Source organism: Pseudophryne corroboree, chromosome 5 (assembly GCF_028390025.1).
Source record: "Pseudophryne corroboree isolate aPseCor3 chromosome 5, aPseCor3.hap2, whole genome shotgun sequence".
In the NCBI taxonomy this organism is placed as follows: domain Eukaryota; kingdom Metazoa; phylum Chordata; class Amphibia; order Anura; family Myobatrachidae; genus Pseudophryne; species Pseudophryne corroboree.
The window spans coordinates 499,886,376-499,904,986 of record NC_086448.1 but is presented as its reverse complement, the minus strand read 5'-3'; the positions used below and the strand labels follow the sequence as shown (position 1 = coordinate 499,904,986).

The 18,611-nt window shown below is 44.2% G+C and overlaps 1 pseudogene; it reads left to right on the top strand.

Annotated features, from left to right (window-relative positions):
- The first annotated feature begins 13,774 nt into the window (after positions 1-13,774).
- LOC134930414 (5S ribosomal RNA) lies at positions 13,775-13,893 on the top strand (annotated as a pseudogene).
- Positions 13,894-18,611: the final 4,718 nt, after the last annotated feature.

Here is an 18,611-nt window from a genome sequence, read left to right as displayed (position 1 = left end):
CCTCAAATTCTTCGTGGATAACCATACCCGATCACCCACCTTGAGAGCAGGAACTGCTCGACGCTTCTTATCCGCAAACTTCTTGTACCTGAACGATGCCTTGAGCAGAGCTGATCGTACGCTCTTCCAGATATTGGCAAACTGATGCAAGGTGATATCCACTGCGGGAACAGAAGTTGCTGGAAGCGGTTGGAACTCAGGGACTTTAGGGTGGAATCCAAAGTTAGTGAAGAATGGTGTTGAAGCAGATGAAGAATGATACTGGTTGTTATGACAGAACTCGGCCCAGGGAAGTAATTGAACCCAGTCATCTTGAGAGGAGGACACATAGATGCGGAGGAAGGCCTCCAAGTCCTGATTCACCCTCTCGGTTTGACCATTGGTCTGAGGATGGTAAGCCGTGGAAAACTTTAGCTTGACTTGGAGGACTTGACATAAACTTCGCCAGAATTTGGCTGTGAATTGAACTCCTCGATCTGAGATAATTTCTTCAGGAAGACCGTGGAGTCGGAAGATCTCTTGTATGAATACTTGAGCCAACTTGGAAGCTGACGGAAGACCGGTGAGAGGAATGAAGTGTGCCATCTTGGTGAACCGGTCAACTACCACCCAGATGGTATTGAACTTGTTGCACATGGGTAAGTCTGTAATGAAATCCATCGACAAGTGGGTCCATGGTCGACGGGGAACGGATAGTGGAACCAGTTGCCCCGCAGGCGACTGGCGGGATACTTTATGTTGGGCACACTTTGGGCAAGATGCAATAAACTCCAAGACGTCCTTTTTTAGAGTTGGCCACCAATAGGACCTAGAGATAAACTCCAGGGTTTTTTGGATACCTGTATGTCCGGCAAAACGGGAAGCATGGGCCCAATGCATGAGCTTCTTCCTTAGCATCGGCTTCACAAAACTTTTCCCTGATGGGGGCGTAGAGTCCATCCCTACCGTGGAGAATGCCAACGGATTTATAATAGGATGCTTGTCTGAAGACTCTGACTCATTTTCTTGCTCCCATGAGCGGGAAAGGGCATCGGCCTTGCGATTCTGAGAGCCCGGACAGAACTGGAGTTTAAAGTCGAACCTGGAAAAGAAAAGTGCCCATCTGGCCTGACGAGGGTTGAGACATTGTGCGCCCTTCAGGTATAAAAGGTTCTTGTGGTCTGTAAGTATGGTGATTGAATGAGAAGCTCCCTCCAACAGATACCTCCACTCTTCTAGAGCGAGCTTGATGGCTAGCAACTCCTGGTTGCCAATGGCATAGTTGCGCTAAGCTGGGGAGAACTTCCGGGAGAAGAAACTGCAAGGGTGTAAATGGCCATCTTTAGCCCTCTGAGATAACACTGCTCCTACTCCAACGGAGGAGGCATCCACCTCTAAGATGAAAGGAGAGTCGATGTCAGGCTGTTTCAGAACAGGCGCAGAGATGAACCTTTGTTTTAAAAGATGAAATGCTTGCATGGCTTCTTCAGACCACTTGGACGGGTTAGCACCCTTCTTAGTGAAAGCAGTAATAGGCGCCACAATGGTGGAAAAGTCTCGTATAAACTTTCGGTAATAGTTGGCGAACCCTAAGAACCTCTGGACCCCTTTGAGGGTTAAGGGTACCGGCCAATTTTGGATTGCTTGTAGTTTCTCAGGATCCATCTCTAGTCCGGAACCGGACACAATGTACCCTAGAAACGGAATGGACTTGACTTCAAAGACGCATTTTTCTAATTTGCAATAGAGATGATTGACACGGAGACGGGACAGAACCTCTTTAACCCAAAAACGATGTTCCTCTAAATCGTTGGCAAAAATGAGGATATCGTCTAGATAGACCACGACATGACGGTATAGAATGTCTCTGAAGATCTCATTGACAAAATGCTGGAAGACAGCTGGAGCATTGCTCAATCCGAAGGGCATGACGAGGTACTCATAATGTCCGTCACGGGTGTTAAAGGCGGTCTTCCACTCGTCACCCTCACGGATCCGGATGAGATTGTATGCACCTCGCAAGTCCAGCTTTGTAAAGATGGTAGCTCCGCTAACTCTGTCAAAGAGCTCAGTAATCAGGGGTAAAGGATAACGGTTCTTGATGGTAATGTCGTTCAAACCTCTGTAGTCGATGCACGGCCGCAGACCACCATCTTTCTTTTTTACAAAAAAGAAGCCTGCGCCGGCTGGAGAAGAAGAAGGTCGAATGAACCCCTTTGCTAGGTTCTCTTTAATATATTCCTCCATAGAATGCGTCTCAGGCAGAGACAACGGATAAGTTCGGCCTCGAGGTGGAACCTTCCCTGGAACGAGATCAATCGGACAGTCCCATTCTCTATGAGGAGGAAGGATATCAGCAGAAACTTTACTGAACACATCCGTGAAATCTTGATATGGAGGAGGTGGAACATCAGACGACCTGGGGGAGGAAGAACAGACAGGCAATACTTTAAACAAACATGTCTCAGCACAGGAGGAACCCCATGCCAGGATTTGCGTAGTCGTCCAATCAATTGTAGGATTGTGAAGACGGAGCCATGGAAGGCCCAGGACCACAGGATGTGTGGCTCTTGGAATCACTAAAAAAGAAATAAGTTCGGAATGAAGAACTCCCACTCTCAGACGAACTGGTAGAGTCCTTAAAGAAATAACTGCATCAAAAATTTTGCTGCCATCCACGGCAGTTAAAGAAATGGACGAAGGAAGTCTCTCGGTGGGTAGGGACCACCGTTTAACATAGGCTTCGGTAATAAAGTTCCCAGCTGCTCCGGAATCAAGGAGGGCAATGACGTTCCGATAACGTTGAGCAACTTGAAGCGAGACTGGGAGATTACAATCTTGAGGAGATGGAGAGGAGATCATTACTCCTAGCCGGCCCTCTCCTTGGCGAGCTAGGATTTGGAGTTTCCCGGATGTTTGGGACAGGCATTGATGGTGTGAGACGGAGCTGCACAATAGAGACAGAGAGACTCGGAGAGACGTCTTCGGCGCTCAGCAGGAGTTAAACGGGAACGGCCAAGTTGCATGGGCTCATCTTTAGATGGTGACAGTTGACGAGGAGGAGGAGCAGAAGATTTTGGAGCAGATGATCTTCCACGCTCAGTTGCTCTCTCTCTGAAACGTAAATCAACTTTCGTGCAGAGTGAGATTAGCTCATCTAACTTAGAAGGTAAGTCTCTGGTAGCTAACTCATCTTTAATACGCTCAGATAAGCCATGCCAGAATGCAGCATACAGGGCCTCGTCGTTCCATGCCAGTTCGGATGCCAGGATCTGGAACTGTATCAGATATTGTCCTACAGTACGTGACCCCTGGCGTAAACGGAGAATCTCGGATGAAGCTGAGGTTACCCGGCCTGGCTCGTCGAAGATGCGCCTGAATGTTGACACGAAGGCAGTGTAGGAAGATAGCAGGGTGTCGGACCTCTCCCATAACGGTGATGCCCAATCAAGGGCTGAGCCACTGAGAAGAGAAATAATGTAGGCAATTTTTGTACGGTCACTGGGAAAATTGCCAGGTTGTAGCTCAAACTGAATCTCACACTGGTTGAGAAATCCCCTGCAGAATCTTGGAGATCCGTCAAATTTTGCTGGCGTTGGAAGATGAAGACGTGGAGCAGAAATGGGTAAGGTGGGTGGGGTTATAGCTGGAGTCACTGTGGTTGACGCACCAGACGCGCCTGATCCACGGAGAGTTGTCTGAATCCCATCCAGCCGAGTAGAGAGATCCTGGAGACAGCGGATGATGTGGCCCTGTGCAGCCTCCTGATGTTCTAGTCGGGCTGCCAGTTCTTGCATCGGCCTGGCCGCTTGATCCTGGTCTCCGGCTGGATTCATTAGGTCAGTGCTTACTGTCACAACTGAGGGCCTGAGCTGACGGGAGGCAGCCTCAGTTGTAGGGGCTGAGATGTACCGGAACCTGGGAGGTTGTATCAGACCCCTGGACATGTAAGTAACATGAATAATAACTGCCCGAAGGCGTGACCACGACAACTTAGATAAAAGTCAATGATGTTTATTATGACAACTCCGCAACACAGCAGCAGTAAAAGAAAACATAAAAGTCAGCAAAGAATAAATACAGTTTCTGGGTACTACAGGATGGCAGGAGCCACAGGGCACTGGTAGTGTGAGATAGTTCTTATGATCTTCTAGATGGAAAGTCCTTACCAGGCCTGACTGTAGCAATGGAGATAACCCAGGATTGTGCCAGCTGGTGTTCCAGGAAAAGCTGGGTTGCTGAAGATAAAACAGCTGCTGTGGATACTGGCTGGAACCAGACTGTTGTTAGCACGGAGTGGATACTGGCTGGAACCAGTTAAATAATAAATGAACTTGGGAGCGATGAAATATGAACTGAAATGTAGAACTTGAGAGCGGAGAAATAATAATACCGGTGGAGAGTGGTAAAGTGTAGAAAGGACACCGGCCCTTTAAGGGAAGCTGTACTCTGCTGGAAGCTGAGCTGGAAGCAGGTAATGTTGTAGCTGGAAACAGATGAATCCACAATGGATTGGAGAGTCAGGCTACACCGCAGGTGGAATGCTGGTGCGGGTCTCTATGGTGGAAGTCTTGAGACAGGAGCTGGAACCTGGAAGACAATCACAGGAGAGAGACAAACAGGAACTAGGTTTGACAACCAAAGCACTGACGCCTTCCTTGCTCAGGCACAGTGTATTTATACCTGCAGCAAGGAAGGGATTGGCTAGGCAATTATGCAGATTATCAATACTGAGAACAGATTGGTGGAAATGATCAGCTGACAGAATCCAAGATGGCTGCGCCCATGCAGACACTTGGAGGGAAGTTTGGTTTGTAATCCATGTGCTAATGAAAACAGTAATGGCGGCGCCGGCCACCGGAGACAGGAGGCGCCAGGCTGACAGATGCACATCCAACCACGCGGACACAGCGGAGGCCGCGGCTGACGTAATCGCCACTCAGACACTCTGCATGCAGAAGTTCAGGGACGGCGGCGGAGGCCGCGGGAGACGCCATGCCAGGTGTAATATGGCGTTTACTGTGACAGCGTCCCAGAGTGACAGGAGAGGATACAGGAATGTACACATCAGGATAACAGATGGGATCCGGTCCTGGAGCGCTGAGCCAGCCTTAGGAGGCATCTGATGGGTAAGAAATGGCGTCCAGATACCCGGATCGTGACAAGGAAGACCTACTCTGCTCCAACTCTGCAGTCCTTTCGGTCATCCAAAATTAAAAGTAAAACCAAAGGTTCTTCAACAGCCATCAAAGGCAATAGAGGTAAACCCAGAAAACAAGCAACTGCAGGTTCACTGGAACAGAACACTCCGGTTCTGCTTCCTCAAAGCTTACAGCATGACGGTGGACCGCACTGCCTGGGAGACAGGACGGTGGGAGCCCGATTAAAATATTTCAGTCACATATGGGCAACATCATGCCAGGATCCCTTAGTCAAAGATCTTATCGCCCAGGGCTACAGACTGGAGTTTCAGGAACTCCCACCTCACAGATTCTTCAAATCAGGCTTACCAGCTTCTCAAGAAGCAAGTATAACTTTACAGGAAGCAATTCAAAAACTGGTACAGACTAAACAAGGGTTATTATTCCAACCTGTTTGTGGTATCGAAACCGGATGGTTTGGTAATGCCCATTTTAAACCTCAAGTCACTGAACCCGTACGTACGAGTGTTCAAGTTCAAGATGGAGTCTCTGAGAGCGGTGATCTCAGGTCTGGAGGAGGGTGAATTCCTGGTGTCTCTGGATATCAAGGATGCATAGATTCATATTACGATTTGGCCGCCTCATCAGGCTTACAGGACTGTCACTACCAGTTCCAGGCCCTGCCATATGGCCTCTCCACGTCACCGAGGGTGTTCACCAAGGTAATGGCAGAGATGATGTTTCTCCTCCGCAAATGAGAAGTGAATATAATACCGTACCTGGACGATCTGCTGATAAAAGCACCATCCAGGGAGAGGTTGTTGGACAACATTGCCCTCTCAACCCAACTACTCCAGGATCACGGGTGGATTCTGAACCTACCAAAATCTAACCTGGAACCAACACGGGGGCTTACGTTCCTGGGGATGATACTGGATATGGAGGCACAGAAAAGGCATTGGTAATACAGTTGATGGTGTGGGATGTTCTAAAATCAACCCGGATATTGGTGCATATATGCATTCGCTTTCTGGGGAAGATGGTAGCCTCTTACGAGGCACTGTAGTATGGAAGGTTTCACGCAAGGCCCTTCCAGCTGGATCTGTTGGACAAATGGTCCGTATCGCATCTTCACATGCACCAGAGGATACGTCTCTCACCAAAGGCCAGGATTTCTCTTCTGCGGTGGCTTCAGACTTCTCACTTGATCGAGGGCGGAAGGTTCGGGATTCAAAATTGGATTCTGCTAACCATAGACGCAAGCCTCAGAGGGTGGGGAGCAGTCACCCAAGGGGAACAGTTCCAAGGAAAATGGTCAAGTCAGGAAACCATTCTTCCACTCAGCATTCTGGAACTTAGGGCCATATACAACGTGACTCCATGGGTCTACCAGATGGTGTACGTGTTTCCACCACTTCCATTGATCCCAAGAATTCTTCAAAGAATAAAAAGGGAAAAAATTCAAGCAATTCTCATTGCTCCGGACAGGCCAAGAAGGGCCTGGTACGCGGATCTACTGGAGATGCTCTTAGAGGATCTGTGGCCACTACCTCTTCGCGAGGATCTTCTACAACAGGGGCCATTCATCTATCAAGACTTACCACGGCTACGTTTGATGGCATGGAAGTTGAGCGTAAAATTCTAGCCTGGAAAGGGATCCCGGACAGGGTTATTCCAACCTTGATTCAAGCCAGAAAGGGGGTAACGTCTAAACATTACCACTGTATTTGGAAAAAATACATCTTTTGGTGTGAGAACAGGAAATTTCCTATGGTGGAATTTCACCTGGGACGTTTTCTGCAGTCAGGTGTAGATGTGGGCCTACGTTTGGGCTCCATAAAAGTCCAGATTTCGGCCTTATCCATTTTCTTCCAGAAACAATTGGCTTCTCTCCCTGAGGTTCAGACATTTTTGAAGGGGGTTCTGCACATCCAACCGCCCTTTGTGCCTCCTACAGCACCTTGGGATCTCAACGTGGTGTTGCAGTTCCTACAATCGGAATGGTTTGAGCCTTTACAGGAGGTTGGCGTATAGTTTCTTACGTGGAAGACCTTCACACTGTTGGCCTTAGCTTCAGCAAGATGTGTGTCGGAGCTGGGGGTGTTATCTCACAAAAGCCCCTATTTGATTTTTCATGAAGATAGAGCTGAACTCAGAACTCGTCAGCAATTTCTTCCTAAGGTGGTGTCTGCATTTCATATTAAACAACCTATTGTGGTTCCAGTGGTTACCGACACCTCTGCTACTTCAAAGTCCTTGGATGTTGTGCAGGCTTTGAAGATCTATGTGAAGTGGACAGCTCGTCACAGGAAATCGGACTCGCTGTTTGTTCTCTATGATCCCAATAAAATTGGGTGTCCTGTTTCAAAGCAGTCCATTGCTCGCTGGATCAGGCTTACTATCCAGCATGCTTATTCTATGGCAGGTTTGCCGGTTCCAAGATCTGTACAGGCCCACTCTACTAGGTCAGTGGGTTCTTCCTGGGCGGCTGCCCAGGGTGTCTCGACTTTACAGCTATGTCGAGCAGCTGCTTGATCAGGTTTGAACACGTTTGCTAAGTTCTAGAAGTTCGATACTTTGGCCTCTGAGGACCTTCAGTTTGGTCATTCAGTTCTGCAAGACCATCAGCACTCTCCCACCCAATTTGGGAGCTTTGGTACATCCCCATGGTACTAAATGGACCCCAGTATCCTCTAGGACGTAAGAGAAAATAGAATTTTGATTACCTACTGGTAAATCCTTTTCTCGCAGTCCGTAGAGGATACTGGGCGCCCGCCCAGTGCTTCGTGTTTTCCTGCACTGTTACTTGGTTAAGTATTGTTGTTGGTTCAGCTGTTGCTGTTCCTGTTCAAGTTTGGTTAGCATGGCTTTCCTGTTGTTTGTGTGTGCTGGTTTGAATCTCACCAGTGTCCTTTTAAATCCTTCTCTCAAAGTATGTCCGTCTCCTTGGGCACAGTTTCTAGACTGAGTCTGGTAGGAGGGGCATAGGGGGAGGAGCCAGCACACACTATTAATTTCTTAAAGTGCCCAAGGCTCCTAATGGACCCGTCTATACCCCATGGTACTAAATGGATACCAGTATCCCCTACGGACTGCGAGAAAAGGATTTACCAGTAGGTAATTAAAATCCTATTTTCTTTGGTGGTGGCAGAGGAATTTTGGATTTATCCTAAGTGACCAGAGTGCACACACATCATGAGCCAGTTGTCTTAAATTGTGGTATCTGAGGACAGGCTGGATATTGTGACAGACAAAACATTAAACAAAATACAGAAAAAATGAAGGTTACAGTATGTCAGAAAACAGAATGCATAATATCTCATCTCATCCCCCTCCGACTCTAGGGAGGTCCCCCCCACAAAATATCAAAGAGCTACCACACCAAGCTGATCAAGGCAGAATAGGAAGTTCACTGGCCACCTAGCATCAGAGGTACTAGGAGGTATGAAGTAAACCTATGTGAATTTGGCTTTTTATCTCAGTGGATAGGGTATCCATATTGCTCTCCCATGTTGAAAAACTATGCTGTTTTGGATTCTTTGTTGAGAATCACTTCCACCATAGTTCATATGGAAGAGAGAAAAGAGCTTGGCCTTAAACAACACTAGGGAGGGAGAAGTAGGATGATCCCATGTTTGGAGAATGGCCTTATGAGCCACAGTGCCAACAGACATCAGTAACCACCTGCCACCAGGGGTGATACAGGGATGAGCAGGAAGAAATCCCAAAATGGCCCATTCGGATGTGATCATTTTTTTCATGTTTTTGAAACAATACAAAAGTGGTCCAAAAGTGCAGTCAATAGCAGAGATATGTAAATACTCTATATCCCTTATATAGCATCAGCCCCCTCCACATGACCCTAATATGGCATCAGCCACCTCCATATACCTCTTATATGAGATCAGCCCCTCCACTTGTTCCTTATATCACATTAGCCCCTCCACATGCCGCTTATATGGCATCAACTACCCCCACAAGCCCTTAAAATGGCATCAGCCACCTCTAAATGCCCCAATAGGATATCAGTCCCCTCCACATGCCTCTTATATGGTATTAGCCCCTCCAAATGCCCCAAATATGGCATCATCCCCCTCCACATGCCCCTTGTATAGCTTTAACCCCTAATATGGCATCAGTCCACTCCACATGCCCCTTATATGGCATCAGCCCTCCACATGTGCCTAATGTGGCATCAGATCCCTCCACATGCTCCTAATATGACATCATCCCCCTCCACATGCCCCTTACATGGCATCAGCCCCTCAACAAGCCCCTGATATGGCATCAGGCCCCTCCTCATGCCCCTAATATGGAATTAGCCCCCTCCACATGCCTCTAATATGACATCAGCCCCTTCCATGTGCCCCTAATATGGCATCAGTCACCTCCACAAGCCCCTTATATGGCATAATCCCCTCCAAATGACGCTTAAATGGCATCCTCTTCCTCAAAATGTTAGTTTAATGCCAGCAGGCTCCTCAAAATGTTCCTTAAGTGACAACAAACTCCTTTTCATGCTGACTGAAATGATAGCAAACTCCTCAACATGCCCTTTATTATCCAAATATGCCCATCAGAATCCCCCTACCCATTTTCCTTTGCCACTGGAGCCTGTGGAGAGATGTAAAACAGCATATACTTTCTTCCTCCAGCCCTGTCTAGACTGGAGCATGCTGACTCTGAGTCAGATTGTCATATGATCTCCTCATGCGCATTGTGGTTGAGGTTACATGACGCACCATTCATCCTGTCAGCGCAATGGCATGCATCCCACTACTCCTGCTTAAGTTGCATGCTGTGTCTTAGATCATAGAAGTGACAGACCGGACCAAATTGCGCATGTGGCACACAGTCTGTATTTTGACAACCCCTGAAATAGCAATAGCAACTGTGAGACCAACTGTGTTGATTTGAACAATATTCCAGATCTCATCTCATTATACTCCAGGATTTGCATGTTTTTGTTTCTATTTTATATAGTGTTTTATGTATTCACATAAATTTACAGGGTCTTATTTTTCTAAAGTGACCATGTTTTGACACGTTTGCTGCGGTATTTAAAGCAGCAATTTTATTTATAAAGGCAAAAAGATTTTTTTAAAAATAGACATCTATTTATTTTACTCATGGACTCCATCATACAAGATTAGTACCCATTTTCTAGAAACAGGAAATTATAGACCTGTAGCTCCCACTTTGGTTGATTCTATAGAAATTATTTGAAAGAATCCTAAGGGATCTGATTTTGAAATGTTACAATATTTTGTAGAAAACAAAAACATATCTCCAGGAAGGATTCCTCATGCCTCACAAATAGGCTTACCACCCGGACAGTTCAGTAATGAGAAGAGGGTCAATAAACCCGGATGAGAAGTGTCTGGAAACCTCCTGCACTAACCTGGAACTGCAAACTAACCTGTCACCTAGACCAGTCTGATAATCATAAACTCTGTCCAGAGTCTGGAGGGTTGCTAATCCTGGATGGAAAAAACCCCTCTACATTACACCTTGGACATGGTTACCCCATCCAAAAGGTGTTGTTTAGAAGTTGGCACATATGCCACATGAAGAAGACTTCCAGGTTTCTACAGTATCTGGAAAATATATTGTTGCTCTGCTCTCAGAACATCCTCCTCTGGTTAATAGTAATGCATGCTTCATAAACGTACCTGATATTCACCAGCAAAAACACGGTAATGTTGGTCTGTTTGACATAGGTCACTCATTCTAACAGGTCTACTAATGCTCCCAGAGCTTTCACTACATTCATGTCTCATTAATACTGATCATTACAGCATAAAGCTACTTTTCTGTTTTTTGAATTAAAGTAGACATGTTAAGAAATGTCATACCATTGTCAGAAAACAAATTTGTTTTTATGAAACGTAGAACACAGAATCATCACTTGACAATACTTGGACATGCATAGAAGAGAAAAGTTAAGGGAGGTCTGATAGGTACTCAGTAGTGACTATAGAAAGCTCATTATTACTACAAAGACAGCTGCCCAGCATGATAAGTTTGTGCTTACTCTGTACTGAATGGTCCAATTAAATAAGAAAAGGAGTCCCTGGGCTCTAACTCATCAAACACATGCTGTCACAAGCTTTAAATTACTTGACAATTCTCTGCATTTCAAGGGCAAAAGCTTCTTTGCTATATTTAGAACTGTAATATTTACTGTTTTTGCAAGTTAATGTTCATTAGCTTGGCAAAGACTTTGCAGCATTATCTTAACGGATGGATGTGTAAAGCTTGCGAAATATGGATGTGATTCATCAAGGTCCATTAATGTCAAAGTGTCTGTTCTATCTGTAACTCCCAATCAAATTAATGGCATTTGCCGGGTAACCACTAATGGACCTCAATGTATCATCTAAAATTTAGGATTAGGAGTATTCATGCCCAGGATGATTAATTCATGTGGCTGATAATACAAGACAATTATTTAGTGATGTAAATACATATCTGCAGATTTAAAAATGTACAGGAAATAGCAAAACAATTTGTTATTCTCACATGTAGCCGTCATTTATTTGATAGTATAAAAACATTAATCTAGAAAATGTAAATATAATAATGGAGAGACAAGGAGAGACGCAGGTCAGTGGTACAGTGCACCTGGGACAAGAGGGATGCTATTTCGGGAGGAGATGTGAAATATATGAAGGGTTGGTGTTGCTGAGGGCTTTTAAGTAAGGGTGGGTAATATGAATTGGATTCCGGGGGGGGGGGGGGGGGACACATAAAGCCACCGTAGGGATTTACAGAGTGCTGCTGCCGATGAGGGGAGGCAAGTGAAGAAGAACAGTCTGCTGCTGTAGCACGCATAAAAGAGTTAGGGGAATGCCAGATAAGAGGAGGATGCAGTTATCAAAGAAGAAAATTATGAGGAAGAAGATAATTGTTTTGGTAGAACGAGTTTGTATTATGTCATTATTTCTGTGGTGGAGGCTACTAAACTAGAAGGGAGACTGAATGTAAGGAATAAAGCATAGGTTGGATTGAAGTGTGACACTGTTTCCTGTTGAGGGAGATATAAGGGGATGTGGGTACTCTGGCTGAGGAAAGATACGTTCTAAATGGGACATTTTGAGCTTTGGTTGATGTTACTGTGCTGATAGCAAAGGTATAGTTGGTAAAAACATACTAGTGATGCTCTAACTTAGGGCCTAATTCAGACCTGATCACTGTTGTGCAAAATCTCACAGTGGCCGATTACCGAATGACTGCGCATGCACAAGCCCAAAAAGCAACAGAATGGTGAAAAAGTTTTGATCACTAGGCGTACGCAAAGGGATTGACAGAAAGCGGGCGTTTGTGGGTGGTAACTGGCCATTTTCAGGGAGTGTCAAAAAAAATTATTTGTGTTTAAAAATCATTTTTGTGAGCCCCCCCCTTTTTTTTATAAACCCCCTTTTTCCATATTTAAATGGATTTTAGCACTATCCCAGCAGTTCCTCATTATGATCATTATTTACTTATACCCCTATTTATTTTATGTTTCTCCAAGCGCTTTTTACAATTTTTTTAAAACTAAAGTTCACAAATGACATGTATTTATAAACACTTCTAACCTAAATTAACTTCCTCTCTAAACATCCCCTGCATATGTCTGTATAAACAAAGCAGGAGAAAGTTTACATCATGACGTCAGTCCCAGCTGGTCCGCTTTCACACACGCCTCCACACACACCTCTGTGTCTGGTAGGCTGGTCCTCAGTTTAAGTAAGGTGGCTGTGAGCTCTGGGAGCAGGCGATCAGGTGATTAAGCTCCCAGAGCGAAACGTACGTAACTTCCGGTCCTGGTGTCCGAACTTCCGGTCGCTTGGACCGCGGACATCGGCCCCACAGCTCCAAGTTCAGCACACCCTCTCCCTGGCTGGAAACCTCTACCTACAACTGCGGGACACTTCAGTGAGGCACTCTCTTTTCAACTTCCACCAGGGGGGACTCCTATACAGGCACAGCCTAACTATTCCTCCACTGTATCCAAACAATTCAGGGGCACAGTGGGAGGTAGCATTTATCCTTTATGTAGATCTATTAACTGCATTAGCTGTGAATACCTGAGGTGCCCAGCTCAAGGGTGTCTGTTCTCCCCTTTCTTTCCAATTTTTTTCATTTTTCTTTATATTATGATTCTCAGTGCAACAAACACTATTTGCTTATTTGGAAAAACGGCCTCCCCCTATGCAATCTGAATGCCTAGTATTAATATTATGTGATATCTGGCCATAGGAACATTCAGCATTTGTATAACATTGTTGTTGTTTTTTGCTTATTATACATATCCAGCTCAGGGGATCAATCCCTGTTGAATTATCATATTTATATGATTGGTCTCTTTTTTTCTTTTTCTTATTCAGTATCACAACCATTAGAAAAATATGATTGTTTAATATCCAGTCACCGGAACATTCAGTATATGCTTTAAGAGAATATATTTTTTGCTCTTTGCACAAATGTGATATAAATAAGAGTTTCATATGGGGGCAACAAACACCCATTAGAATACGGTGTGGTTTTTCATTGCACAGAATCATTTATATTTCATTCAGGGGTTTACTCCCTGTCAGACTATCATATCCATAAAATCTGCCTGGAATAACCGCACACTGGAAATGATTGCACATGCTGGAGATTTACTCACCTACGGTCAAACCGCACTGAGTATGCCCAATCTCGTCTGATCTTGGAAGCCATACACTGCAGGGCCTGGTCAGTACCCGGTTGGGAGACCACCAGGGAATACTATGTACCGTAGGTATTTTACTCTCACATCATTTGAGTCTTTCCAGTTCTCTGTGCAGTCCCAGACATTGAATTTTCACTAATATCTAATTCTGATATTCTGACATGGGATAGCTGAACCCAATGGAGCAGGTTTACTCCCACAGAGAGATTTTTTCAATCCAAAATTGGAGTAATTTTTGGATCACTAAGGGAGTAAACATATTTTCGCCTTTCTAACTTTTATCGCCCAAAATTTGTAGCAATTATCTATATTCGCTTTCTCCCTTTTATCAAGTATATCTCAATAAAAGTTAAGTATTAATATACTCATATTTTCATAATTCATCACTTTCTTATATTTTGTCTAAGTGTGCCCTGGAAAAGGCATATAGCTGCTTTTGTCTTTTGCTCTTTCTTAAGACCACATTTTCCATATAGTGTCAGGAAAAACGCAGGCGTTCCCAAGCATTTTCAGCCTGTTTCTTTAGCACAGTAGGAGTAAGTCCTGGGCTAAGCACAGACTGCACAGAATGGCAAAATCATTTGATGGTGAGTGAGTTGCGAACGGATTTGCAGATGCCCGCTGTCTGGCAGTTTTCGCGTGGCGTACACATGCATTCGCACACTTGCACAGGACGGGTTTTCACTCTCTGTGGGCGGCGGTTATCTGATTGCAGACCTCTGCAAAAACACAGAGGAGCGATCAGGACTGAATTAGGCACTTACTGTCTAGACTTAAAGCTGACTCTCAAAATTTCTCATTGAAAATTATTTTTATATAGTACACGCAACTTTATACAGAAGTGTACTGTTATTTTTGGTTGGGAAATAAGAAACCACCCAAGAAGAATGCGTATGCACATTGCCACTTTAAGCCAAAACCAACCCCATTTGGTCTTTCCCTTGAACTTAACAATATTATGGGAAGAAAAAAGTCGCAGTTTTGTTTAAAATTTTAAGATGCAGTGCTTATCGGGCAAGTCAGTGCAGCAGTGATCATAGATGCTGTGCCCAAATGACATAGCACAAAGCCAGAGACCTCATGCCCAGCCCAGATGTCGCAACTCACAGATGGATGAAGGCTACTGACCCATAATTTAGGATTGGCTGAGACCCAGAGCAGAAGCACGGAGTCTAATGTGCCAGTGGTTTTCACCAGGGATACTCACAAGGAGGTTTGGGCTTCATTGCGCCTGACACACAAGGTTACATTCCTCTGTCTGAGTTTCTAAGTATGGGGATGGTATGCACTTTAGTAGGGACTGATAATTCAAATTGGGTTCGGACAGGATGAGAACCTTGGGTTCAGGAACAGGTAGGAAACAGGAAGGGACCAGGCAGGGATCAGTCAGGAATCAATACACAGGAGGACAAGGAATCAGGTAACGTAAATAATGCTGGGAAAGTACTAGGAAGCACAAGGTTAGATGCTGGAGTAAGGTATAGGAGCCTATACACTGGCATTGGATAGTGCCCAGAGAATTCCTTTATAGGGTGGTAACTTGAAATTGGCACCATTGCACCAACCAGGATTTTAGGTTTTGGCTCTACTGGCCCTTTAAATTATAAACAGAGTGGGAGCCACGACTGCCTGTCAGCTGCTGGTGGCAGGACTGAGGCAATTGGAGCAAGAGGGAGAATGCAGCCAGCCAGAACACCTCATCACAGTGGGTGCCTCCGACCACCCACCCGTGATGGACCTGCTGTGACACCAGAACAACAGCGTTGCCGGATCCGGTAAGTGAATTCTTGGCCCCAATGTGACATCATAAGCCAGAGGGTTAGGTATGTCATGCCCTAGCACCTACCATTTGATGTTAAGGGCTCAATTTAGAGGAGTGAATACCCCACTTGGATGAGAATTCTTTAGCACTAATCCATCCAAGAACTATTGTACTTCTGTAATTTTTTTTTTATTAATCTCCTCAAAACTCCTGTTGCTAGCCCTCACACTAATAGCTTGTCTCCAAGTCAAGCAAGGAGTCATCTCTGGCAAAATTCAAAGGCAGTCATTGTGGGGTGGACTGAAATGACCCACATATCTAAAAACATTAAGTTGATGTTCCATAATAAGCACCAAAGCTTGGTCTCCTAGATCCTCCTGCCACTTGTACGCAACCGCCTACTTCCCGAGTAAAGTGTCCAGAACAGGTGACGATTAACTACTGTAATTTACAGGAAACTTTTTACTGCTACCATATTAATATTAATTTGCCTTCATAGGTCAGTGGTGCTCGTTGCCTGTACAGAGGTTTGCTCAATTAATGCCACATTTATTTTCATATGAAACATGCGTGGTTCACTAATGGCAAAATGAAGAGCTTCAGAATCAATCTTTTGACTGAAGAAGTACATGCCCAGGCATCATCTTATATAGAGCAATGTCTGGACTAAATATGGACTCCTTTATTTCTGCATGGATTGCCTGATTCGGAGTTGTATGCAAATGCATTCGTAGCTGCGAATTTGTACACGGGGACTGTGCAAAAATATACCAATGTCACTGCCGTCTGGATTTGTAGTGAGACACCTACCTGAGGTTTTGCAACTCACTGCAGCTGCATACAAAAATGCAGCATATGTCGCAGATTAGTTGACTATCAATGTTCCGAATATCCCTATGGTCGCATAGCATGGCTGCAGGAAGTAAGACACCGGAACCATTGCAGCCTTTTATGGGATTGCAGTAGGGTGGTCGCATGAAATCGATGTCTGAATTTCTTTGAGGGGAACGTCTAAAAAGTTGCCAATTGGGGTAAAAATTAGATTGTCAAAGTTTCAGCTTGCACAAATAACGTTAAGACCTGCCTCATCAGCTCCAAAGTATTAAAAAAGACTTAGTACAACACCATTTATTAACTGGATTAGGGATCTTCTTATAAAAGTCCCACTCACATTTGATAAATATAACACTTGCTCATCATCCTCCAATATGAATGATAATTCTTAAGACGTCTTCCTCCAATTTCATATAAATCAACAATCACATATAAAAACCTCCATACGGGTAGCTCTCACGAAGATAACAGCCAAAATCTGTTAGCCCATGAAGCACATTGGTCCATGGGGGTAATTCAGAGTTGATCACAGCAGCAAATTTGTTAGCAAAACCATGTACACTGCAGGGGGCAGATACAGTATAACATTTGCAGAGAGAGTTAGATTTGGGTGGGTTATTTTGTTTCTGTGCAGGGTAAATACTGGCTGCTTTATTTTTACACTGCAATTTAGATTTCAGTTTGAACATACCACACCCAAATCTAACTTTCTCTGCACATGTTATATCTGCCCCCACTGCAGTACATATGGTTTTGCCCAACTGCTAACAAATTTGCTGCTGCGATCAAATCTGAATTAGGCCCCATATCTTTGTCCTTGGATGCTAAAAAGAGGGAGTGTCTGATTCAAATCCCCTGGAGTACAACTGAGAGACCACCTGCTTAAAGCGTATCAAGGTCCTTCGTCAGAAGCATGGTGGTACAAGCAAACATTTCCCATATTTATACTAAGGTTAATAAGCCTATTAGGCATAGTGCCTCCCCCGCTTCCTGTGTTCCTGGGGGCCAAATTTGCAAACCTACGTGTCCATACAGAGAATCCGCAATAGAAATCAAAATGCTGCATTACTTCCGGTAAAAATGGAAGTGACGTCTTGCGTTCCACCGCATTATAAAGTTCCGGAAGTAAAGTAGGAAGCCCCATCACGTCACTTCCTTAGAACCAATGCTTTCCATCGTGTTTATCTCTTCTGGAAAAACAATCCAATTGGACAGCGGTATAGTTACATATCACCATGGGAACTTTCGCTAAGGGGGGGCCAGAATTAGAGGCAATCCAGTATCACAGGATATCTCAAAATAAGCACACAAAAGAATAAAAATTGTTATATTATACAACAAGTAAAATATAAAAAGTTTATAAAAAATGTTTGAGCTCAAATTCCCCATTTAAACCTTTAAGGACAAGTGTTTTTAACTGACAAATCCATTTAATTTCCGCCTTAGAGAGTCTTACTGTACATCTAAATCCCTTGTTCTCCAATTAAACTGTATCAGTTGAATGTCCCAAAAGGTTTTAATAAAACATTCTTTAGAATTGTGTTTTTCGTTAAAATGTGAAGAAAAGGAATGAGACTCAAGACCCTTTTTTACATTGTACACGTGTTCGGCCAACCGAGTTTTTAGGCTTCTTGTGGTTTTACCTATATAAACCAACTTATATGTACACTGTATTGCATATATGACATTCTTGGAACAACAGGTAATGAAATCTCTAATAGGGTATGTTTTTCCATTCACAGAGAATTATTTTATTTTAGATGGATTATTTTTGGTTGTTCTACACATAAGGCAAAGCCCACATCGATGGAAACCTTGAATCCTCAAACTAGTTTGTTTTTCTTCTTCAATACTACTTCGCACTAATTTGTTTTTTTTAAATTAGGAGCTCTTCTATAAATGAAGGTAGGTTTTGCCGGAAGCTCTTTCCCAATCACAGAGTCCTTCAAAAGTATGGGCCAATTTTTCCTAATACACTTTTCCTTCTCTTTAGAATTTGAACTATACATGCTGGTGAAGGCCCACATAAATTCATCCAGGGGTATTGGTTCTGATTTTTAACAATTCAGATCTCTCTGCTTTTTCCAGACGATTCTCCGCTTTATCTAAATCATCTAATATATAGCCTTTCTCTATGAATCTGGTTTTAGTCTCATTGATAAGTTCTCTACATACCTCTGGTTCCGAACAATTC